We start from the raw sequence: 9,418 nt of genomic DNA on the forward strand, positions 1-9,418 counted from the left end.
CTAAATGACAACAACAAAAAAATTATAAAAAGGAAAAAAAAGACCCATCAACAAAAGGTAGATGCAATAGCACTTACCTGCCTATATGACAAAACTGTAGTGAAAGTGGAGAATAGTGCAGCAATAGGACTTGACCTCAAACTAGACCTATTGGCTACCTAGCAACATGATATATACTGAACGAAAATATAAACGCAACAATTAACGATTTTACTGAGTTACAGTTCATATAAGGAGGAGGGGGGGCTTGTCTATAAGCGAACCAGTGATGCGCGCTTGGAGCAATACGGTCTGTATCCAAGGCTAAAGCCTGGCCTCAGCCAATTGTTGACATAACAACAGAATGCAGCACGCTACTGGAGAGAAGAGACAACCAACTTGCTAGTGACAGCATCAGCGCACGCTCTGGAATGACGGCGGAGAGTGGAAAAGCAGTTTGCCAGTTACAGCAGCAGCGCGTCTACTGACGAGAACGAAGAGGTATTTGAGAAGCCTGCCGACGGAGGTGATAAAGGTGTACTTAATGAGCTGTAACCGGAAAAACAACTGGCATTTGGAAAGTTTGAAGTGAGGGAGCAAGTGTGGTGGAACAAGAATTGTTAGCATTGTTAAGTACCGGTATGTTGCAAGCTGGATCGAATTCTCTGTTAGCTAGCCGGAGAAATGTTGAGCAACATTCGCTAACTTAGCTGATCAAATAATTGAGTTTATGGCGTGAAACTTAGCTGAGTAACAAAGTCAGACACCTAGGTGGCTAGCTAAAGTTACAACATCAGATGAGCTAACGTTAGCTCGAGGAACCAATTAGCTATAGTATTAACTGGTATACGACTCCTTGTCGTTCCTCAAGCTATAACGTCTTTAGTTGCTCAGTGGACCCTGACGGCAATCTGTGTGACATGCAGGGGCGGTGTGTTCAATAGGGCGATATGGGCGACGCACTGCCAAACGGGAAAAGGAAGGGATTTTTTTTCTAATCAATTATATCACGGCAACAGTAGTTATCAGTGTTGTAATCTAGACGTCTGATCTGCCACAGTGCCACTAAATGTCCAATCAGGCTAAAGTCGTGCTTCAAATGCCCCCCCCTTTTGGGGCGATTTCAGTCAGGTTGAAAATCGCCCAGAAGTCTGTCATAGACTCCCATGTAAAATCTATTTTTTTCAAATATCAGAGCTTTCAATACAATCTCTATGGGTTTCTGAGGGCTTGCACTTACGGCGCTTTCGTCATACGTAACATATAACCATGAACGTAACTAAGAAAAGAGCGGGTAGCAGCGTCAATCAATTCACTACTTCTATCAAAATGGCTAGGCTTCAGTGCAACTTCGATTGTGTCTTTGAAAGAAGTTCCTTTTTGTCGGCGAACAAATGAAGATAAATTGGCAACGAAACAATTAGGACCTCCCAGACCAAATTTAATAATTCAACAGGTTTCTACTAAAGGGGGAAGTCCTACACCCGAGGATTTTCCAAAAATTGGTACGAACGAAAAACCTGGCTAGCAGGCTGCGATGTAGCTAATGCAGTCTTCTGCTACCCCCTGCTTACTCTTTCACCCTGAAGGCGGCACGGCAGACAGCACCGCTTGGACAGCGACTGGTGTGTAACGGACATGCACCATCTTTCAGGAAAGATTAAGAAACATGAGCTGTCAAAGACCCACATGGATAGCTGTTTGAGATTGTCTGCTTTGGGGAGAGTGAACATTCCCACTCAACTGGATGAGGGATACAGGCTAGCTGTCCGCCGCCACAACGATGAGGTTAGTGTTGATAATCACAAGTTTACTGGAGAACTGAAACTGACAAGGCTGACAAGATAGGACCCTTTTGTCCATTGTTATTGGATAGGAACAGAACTTATAACCAGCTCCTGACCTAAATAGATCTTAGCACAACATTTTACTCAACATATCATATTCCATATTCACTATAACAAATATATTTACTACGACATTAGCAAGAACCGCCACATCCTCAGCCGGCTAATCCAGTGTGTGAAGTTTTGCGGAGTGTTTGAGTTAGCTTTGCGAGGCAAAGATGAAACTGAGGGCTCCACCAACCCTGGTAAGCCAACACTTTTGAGATCAGTCAATAAATGCTTCTGGTATTGACTTATATGCTGCCCCTGTCTTCATGTTGTTGCTGGACATATCTTTTTTAAAATGTGTGTAGGTCACCTAAATCATCAGAAAAATTGCCCCCCCTGAGAATTTTTTCAGGAGCCGCCACTGGTGACATGTTAACTAGATAAGTAGTTAAATCGTTAGCTAGCTATCTATGAACTAATGTATTCCCTCTGTGGTTCATTTTCAGAATGAGAGAATTAGGTGAAAATGAGGCGTTGTTTGTTAAACAAGTGGATTCAGGGATCAAGTGTAGTTGGAGCTGGGCCTGGCTTAAGCTGGATGCCACTATAGAGGTGAAAGGAACACCACACACGTTCCCTCTTTCTCACTTTTTCAATAAGGTGGATAAAAAGGGGTATGCCAGGTGTACTCTCTGCCTGAAAGAGATCAATTATGCCAACAAAGGGTCTCATGCTCTGCTGGCACATTGTAGAACAGATGTACACAGGCAGAAAGTGTACAATGTAATAATAACGCACAGTGTAGCCCAGATACTGCCCAGGGACACAGCAACATTCCACCAGGGGCCAGAGAAGATTAAGGAACAACAGGCTCAGCTTCCTGTGCCCACTATAGACCGCATAGCAAATGCAGAGGTAGGTGTGTTAGGTCAGCAGCATCACTATTTGAGAAGTCAGCATAGCACATGTTAAGCAAACTTAGTGTAGGTGAAATAAGTGTGCCTGCTTTTAGTTAATTTCCTCATTTATGTCTTCTAGGCTATGGTCCTTGGTGTCCTAGCAGAGCATTCCCTCCCCTTCGCTATTGCTCCAGTAATTGTTGAGCTAGCACAAAATCTTGCCATTGACAAGGTGGTGTTGGAGAGGATGAAGCTCTCGAGAACAGCGGCATCCTACAAGATGGTCCATGGCGGACCTTCTCCGAAAGGATCTTCTCAAACCTGAGGAGGTTTCCTTTATCTTTGAACTTGGATGAGAGCACATCTAACAGCAACAAGAAGGTTGTTCTCATATTTAATTATTGTTATCTTATCCATTTGCCATTATATTATCTCTACTCTATTTGCACTACTTTTATCTTGTTTTAATCTTATCTTACATTGTTGAAGAGAGAGCTCAAGGAGCAAGCATTTCTGTTCACTGTGCATTTGACAAATAAACCCTGATTTTATTTTATTTTATTTGAAGGTCCTCTCCATGCTGGTAAGCTACTACCCTGATGACATGAGGAAGGTGGTGGTGGAGCACTTGGGGTCCCTGGAGGTCATCAAGGTGAATGCCATCAGCTTGGAGAGGGCGCTCTGCGACTTCTTCGACCATAACAACATCCCATGGAAAAATCTGGTGAGCATGATTACATTTTTACATTTACATTTTAGTCATTTAGCAGACGCTCTTATCCAGAGCGACTTACAGGAGCAATTAGGGTTAAGTGCCTTGCTCAAGGGCACATTAACGTCATTTAGCAGACGCTCTTAGCCAGAGCGACTCACAAATTGGTGCGTTCACCCTATAGCCAGTGGGATAACCACTTTACAATTTGGGGGGGGTTAGAAGGAATACTTTATCCTATCCCAGGTATTCCTTAAAGAGGTGGGGTTTCAAATGTCTCCGGAAGGTGGTGAGTGACTCCGCTGTCCTGGCGTCGTGAGGGAGCTTGTTCCACCATTGGGGTGCCAGAGCAGCGAACAGTTTTGACTGGGCTGAGCGGGAGCTATGCTTCCGCAGAGGAAGGGAGCCAGCAGGCCAGAGGTGGATGAACGCAATGCCCTCGTTTGGGTGTAGGGACTGATCAGAGCCTGAAGGTACAGAGGTGCCGTTCCCCTCACTGCTCCATAGGCAAGCACCATGGTCTTGTAGCGGATGCGAGCTTCAACTGGAAGCCAGTGGAGTGTGCGGAGGAGGGGGGTGACGTGAGAGAACTTGGGAAGGTTGAACACCAGACGGGCTGCGGCATTCTGGATGAGTTGTAGGGGTTTAATGGCACAGGCAGGGAGGCCTGCCAACAGCGAGTTGCAGTAGTCCAGACGGGAGATGACAAGTGCCTGGATTAGGACCTGTGCCGCTTCCTGTGTAAGGCAGGGTCGTACTCTCCGAATGTTGTAGAGCATGAACCTGCAGGAGCGGGTCACCGGAGAACGACAGGGTGTTGTCCAGGGTCACGCCTAGGCTCTTCGCACTCTGGGAGGAGGACACAGCGGAGTTGTCAACCGTGATGGCGAGATCATGGAACGGGCAGTCCTTCCCCGGGAGGAAGAGCAGCTCCGTCTTGCCAGGGTTCAGCTTGAGGTGGTGATCCGTCATCCATACTGATATGTCTGCCAGACATGCAGAGATGCGATTCGCCACCTGGTTATCAGAAGGGGGAAAGGAGAAGATTAGTTGTGTATCGTCAGCGTAGCAGTGATAGGAAAGGCCATGTGAGGATATGACAGAGCCAAGTGACTTGGTGTATAGGGAGAAAAGGAGAGGGCCTAGAACTGAGCCCTGGGGGACACCAGTGGTGAGAGCACGTGGTGCGGAGACAGCTTCTCGCCACGCCACTTGGTAGGAGCGACCGGTCAGGTAGGACGCAATCCAGGAGTGAGCCGCGCCGGAGATGCCCAGCTCGGAGAGGGTGGAGAGGAGGATCTGATGGTTCACAGTATCAAAGGCAGCAGACAGGTCTAGAAGGACAAGAGCAGAGGAGAGAGAGTTAGCTTTAGCAGTGCGGAGAGTCTCCGTGACACAGAGAAGAGCAGTCTCAGTTGAATGACCAGTCCTGAAACCTGATTGGTTTGGATCAAGAAGGTCATTCTGAGAGAGATAGCAAGAGAGTTGGCTAAAGACGGCACGCTCAATAGTTTTGGAAAGAAAAAGAAAGAAGGGATACTGGTCTGTAGTTGTTGACATCAGTGGGGTCGAGTGTTGGTTTTTTGAGAAGGGGAGCAACTCTCGCTCTCTTGAAGACGGAAGGGACATGGCCAGCGGTCAAGGATGAGTTGATCAGCGAGGTGAGGTAGGGGAGAAGGTCACCGGAGATGGTCTGGAGAAGGGAGGAGGGGATGGGGTCAAGCGGGCAGGTTGTTGGGCGGCCTGCAGTCACAAGTCGCAGGATTTTATCTGGAGAGAGAGGGGAGAAAGAAGTCAAAGCATAGGGTAGGGCAGTGTGAGCAGGACCAGCAGTGTCATTAGACTTAACAAACGAGGATCGGATGTCGTCAACCTTCTTTTCAAAGTGGTTGACGAAGTCATCCACAGAGAGAGAGGAGGGGGGAGGATTCAGGAGGGAGGAAAATGTGGCAAAGAGCTTCCTAGGGTTAGAGGCAGATGCTTGGAATTTAGAGTGGTAGAAGGTGGCCTTAGCAGCAGAAACAGATGAAGAAAATGTAGAGAGGAGGGAGGAAAAGATGCCAGGTCGGCAGGGAGTTTAGTTTTCTTCCATTTCCGCTCCGCTGCCCGGAGCTCAGTTCTGTGAGCTCGCAATGAGTCATCAAGCCACGGAGCTGGAGGGGAGGACTGAGCCGGCCGGGAGGATAGGGGACACAGAGAGTCAAAGGATGCAGAAAGGGAGGAGAGGAGGGTTGAGGAGGCAGAATCAGGAGATTGGAGGGAGAAGGATTGAGCAGAGGGAAGAGATGATAGGATGGAAGAGGAGAGAGTAGTGGGAGAGAGAGAGGCGAAGGTTGCGGCGGCGCATTACCATCTGTGTAGGGGCAGAGTGAGTAGTGTGGGAGGAGAGCGAGAGAGAAAAGGAAACAAAGTAGTGGTCGGAGACATGGAGGGGAGTTGCAGTGAGATTAGTAGAGGAGCAGCATCTAGTGAAGATGAGGTCAAGCGTATTGCCTGCCTTGTGAGTAGGGGGGACGGTGAGAGGGTGAGGTCAAAAGAGGAGAGGAGTGGAAAGAAGGAGGCAGAGAGAAATGAGTCAAATGTGGACATAGGGAGGTTGAAATCCCCCAAAACTGTGAGGGGTGAGCCATCCTCAGGGAAGGAACTTATCAAGGCGTCAAGCTCATTGATGAACTCTCCAAGGGAACCTGGAGGGCGATAGATGACAAGGATATTAAGCTTAAATGGGCTAGTGACTGTGACAGCATGGAATTCAAATGAGGAGATAGACAGATGGGTTAGGGGAAAAATTGAGAATGTCCACTTGGGAGAGATGAGGATTCCTGTACCACCACCCCTCTGACCAGATGCTCTCGGGGTATGCGAGAACACATGGTCAGACGAGGAGAGAGCAGTAGGAGTAGCAGTGTTTTCAGTGGTGATCCATGTTTCCGTCAGCGCCAGGAAGTCGAGGGACTGGAGGTTGGCATAGGCTGGGATGAAGTCAGCTTTGTTGGCAGCAGAACGGCAGTTCCAGAGGCTGCCTGCGACCTGGAACTCCACGTGGGTGGTGCGTGCAGGGACCACCAGGTTAGAGAGGCAGCAGCCACGCAGTGTGGTGCGTTTGTGTAGCCTGTGCAGAGAGGAGAGAACAGGGATAGGCAGAGGCATAGTTGACAGGCTGTAGCAAATGGCTACAAAAATGCAGAGGAGATCGGAATGAAATGAGCTAAGCATCTGGGAGCGGAGAGAGCAGGGCCTCCCTCACCAAAAACTTCTACCTCAGAAACTAAAATTGTTTCACTGAACCACCCGAACAAAAACTCTCCCAACTTCCGCCTTTAGAAATCAGAATTGTTGTGAACCACAGCGGTTCAATGTTTAAAGGAATAGACTCAACCCACTTTATTCAGCTAGCCAACTATGACACCATAGCTAACTAGCAAGCTAGCATCCAATAACAATAACACACCGTTTAGCACCAACACTTGGTCACAACAAACCACCAATAGTGTGATAACACACTAAACAGATCATTCGTGTCTGTGTCAAGTTCCTTTCATGACGCAGCAATGATTAGACGTTGGCTAGCTAGGACAAGTATATTGTAGTTAGCTACTACAGTACAGCTAGCTGATGATGGATTCTATTAGCGTCTTGAGGTAGCAAGACCGGCCTCCAGACAAGGATCCATCAGATGCACTGTCCAACCCTGATCGACATTGATGGAGACTCCTGTCATCACATCCACAGTGCGGCAAAGAAGTTTGCAGAGCCCTTCGACCAGCATCTTGAGCAGCTCTTCAATGATCTGCACACTGATCATCAGTGGTCTCCAGATAAAGGAAAAACAAGTATATTTGAACGTTTGGTATTTACTTCTCACTCAGTCTATGAAATGAATGAAATCATTATTCATTTGATTCATTAATTCAATTGAATACTGAATTTATTCCAAATCCGTCTTGTTTCTGTGCAATCCTACCTTTAAATGATAAAGAACAATAAAGGGGCAGTGTATGGAAATAAATAATTTCATAGTCTCTCTCTTTTTGTCAGGTGATGTACCTCAAGGAGATATGCTGGTACCTGAACATCCCTGGCTCCAATCCTCAGAGGTTTGTGCCCCATCGCTGGCTGTCCACATATGATGTCAGCATTTCGACACACAGAATGCTGCCGGCTTACAAGGTCCTGTACTACGGGTTCCTGAGCAACGATGACCAGGAGCTGTACAAGGACCCACTGGAACACATTTATAAAGAACACCACGTGAGCAAGAAGGCACAAGCGCGGATCAAGTCTTTGCACGAGGACCTCAACAGAAAAGGTGAAGTTCATCACTAGTTCTATGTTAAGCTTAGTATTGAGTTTGTGTACATCATGGTTACCAGTGATGAGCAAAATGTACCTTATTGACACTTAACTTACTGATTCTGTTTTAACAGGCATGACACAACAAGGAAAAAACTGAAAGAAGAGAGTGGCCAGGAAGATATGGCATGAGGGCACTACAACTGACCTACAACTCAGCATTTACGTGGTTGTACTGGCTATCCAGAAGGAATACGTAATGGTTTTCCAGGTGGGTATTTTCTATCTGCGACTGTTGGCTACACTTGTATATACAATGTTGTATTTCACAACAGTTTGTTTTACATTCACAGGGTAGCCAGACATTGGTACATAAGCTCCATGACAAGCAGCTTGAAACATTCCAGCTTTTTCTGTCTTGCTTCGTCAAAGCTGAATACATCACTAAAGGGTCAGTGATGGTATTTGAGGAGAAGATGCTGCTGTCTGCCAGGGAGATGTATGTGGGGCGGGAAGCAGATGGATTCAGAACCAGGAATCCCAATCATGCTGTTAGTACTCTGCAATTACATTTGAATACTTTATCTTTTTTCTCATTGTTTCAAAACATGTAGCGATTGTCCGTTTTGTGTTCTATATTTCAGCTGCTGAAGTCTTTCATGGAACAGGTCACCAAAGCCTACACCACCACTGCACTTTACATGCAGAATAAGTTGCCCTTGCAAGGTCACACACAGGTCATTGTCTGCTCTGGACCTGATTTTGAGAGGCCACTCCATCCAGTTGAAGAAGCTGAGTGCAATGTTGGGCCGCCTCTCACCAGCCGGCAGTAATCTCCACCAGGAGATCATGCGATACAACATTGATCCATGCCTGGCCAGCTTCACGGAGGGAGATGACATGGTGGAGTGGTGGCCTCATGTCTTGGCCCAGACACTGAAGTATCCAGCCCTGGGTAATGTGGTGAAAGGTGCCCTCTCCGTCTTTCATGGTCCCAGGGTTGAATCTTCGTTTAGCTGGATGAACGATATCATTGATACAGGAAGCACCAACATGAACATCTCAACGTTCAATGCAATACAGGCTGTGAAGTACACCCTGCAGTCCAGGCAGAAGACCGCAGTGGAGATGTTTAAACGGGAGGATGCAAGGTTTGGGGAGGTGGACCGAAGGCTCTGCAGAAACATCAGGTCAGCAGGGACAGTAGACAAGACCCAGCGGCAGCAGAGTCTGCTGAAAGACTGAAGATGACATCTCGAGTATGGCTGTCATCCATCAGGAAGTGCTCTGGAGAGCAAGAGGGCGGTAGCTGAAGAGGAGATGAAGGCAAGGTTCAAGCATGCTGCAAAACAGTGCAAGCGGGCACTTGTAATACTTGTCCATGCTAAGAAAAATAAGTAGGGGCAGTCCCTCTACCCAGCCCTCTCCTTCCCTCCAGTACTCTCCCTTTGTCAAATAAATCCCAGATTGTTCCTGGCCTAGGAAGCAGCAGGCCTGTTTTCTGCCATTTACCTTAATTTGACGGACTATGTTTTATGTTTGCAATTCATATATATTTTTTAAAGAAAGTGTTGTGAAAATGTATGTGGGTATAGGAAAGGAAAGTTCTATTTGGGTTTTGTTTAATTTTCCCTCTGAAATGTATTTTTATTTTTAGGGGGTAGATCAGCTTTAATATTGCAGATAGATTGTAACTTCCA

At 46.9% G+C, this 9,418-nt stretch overlaps 1 long non-coding RNA gene across 3 annotated transcripts; it reads left to right on the top strand.

Moving 5' to 3' along the window:
• Positions 1-9,418, top strand: LOC121576740. 3 transcript variants are annotated; one of them, XR_006002518.1, is made up of 8 exons: positions 1-480; positions 2,853-3,094; positions 3,282-3,437; positions 7,158-7,258; positions 7,464-7,734; positions 7,853-7,989; positions 8,072-8,269; positions 8,363-9,418. It is a non-coding gene; the product is annotated as an uncharacterized LOC121576740 (long non-coding RNA). The 3 variants fall into 3 exon arrangements; XR_006002517.2 differs by lacking the exon at positions 1-480 and adding an exon at positions 2,172-2,729; XR_006002516.2 differs by lacking the exon at positions 1-480 and having other exon boundaries at positions 2,172-3,094.

Source organism: Coregonus clupeaformis, chromosome 29 (assembly GCF_020615455.1).
Source record: "Coregonus clupeaformis isolate EN_2021a chromosome 29, ASM2061545v1, whole genome shotgun sequence".
NCBI classification, from domain to species: Eukaryota; Metazoa; Chordata; class Actinopteri; order Salmoniformes; family Salmonidae; genus Coregonus; species Coregonus clupeaformis.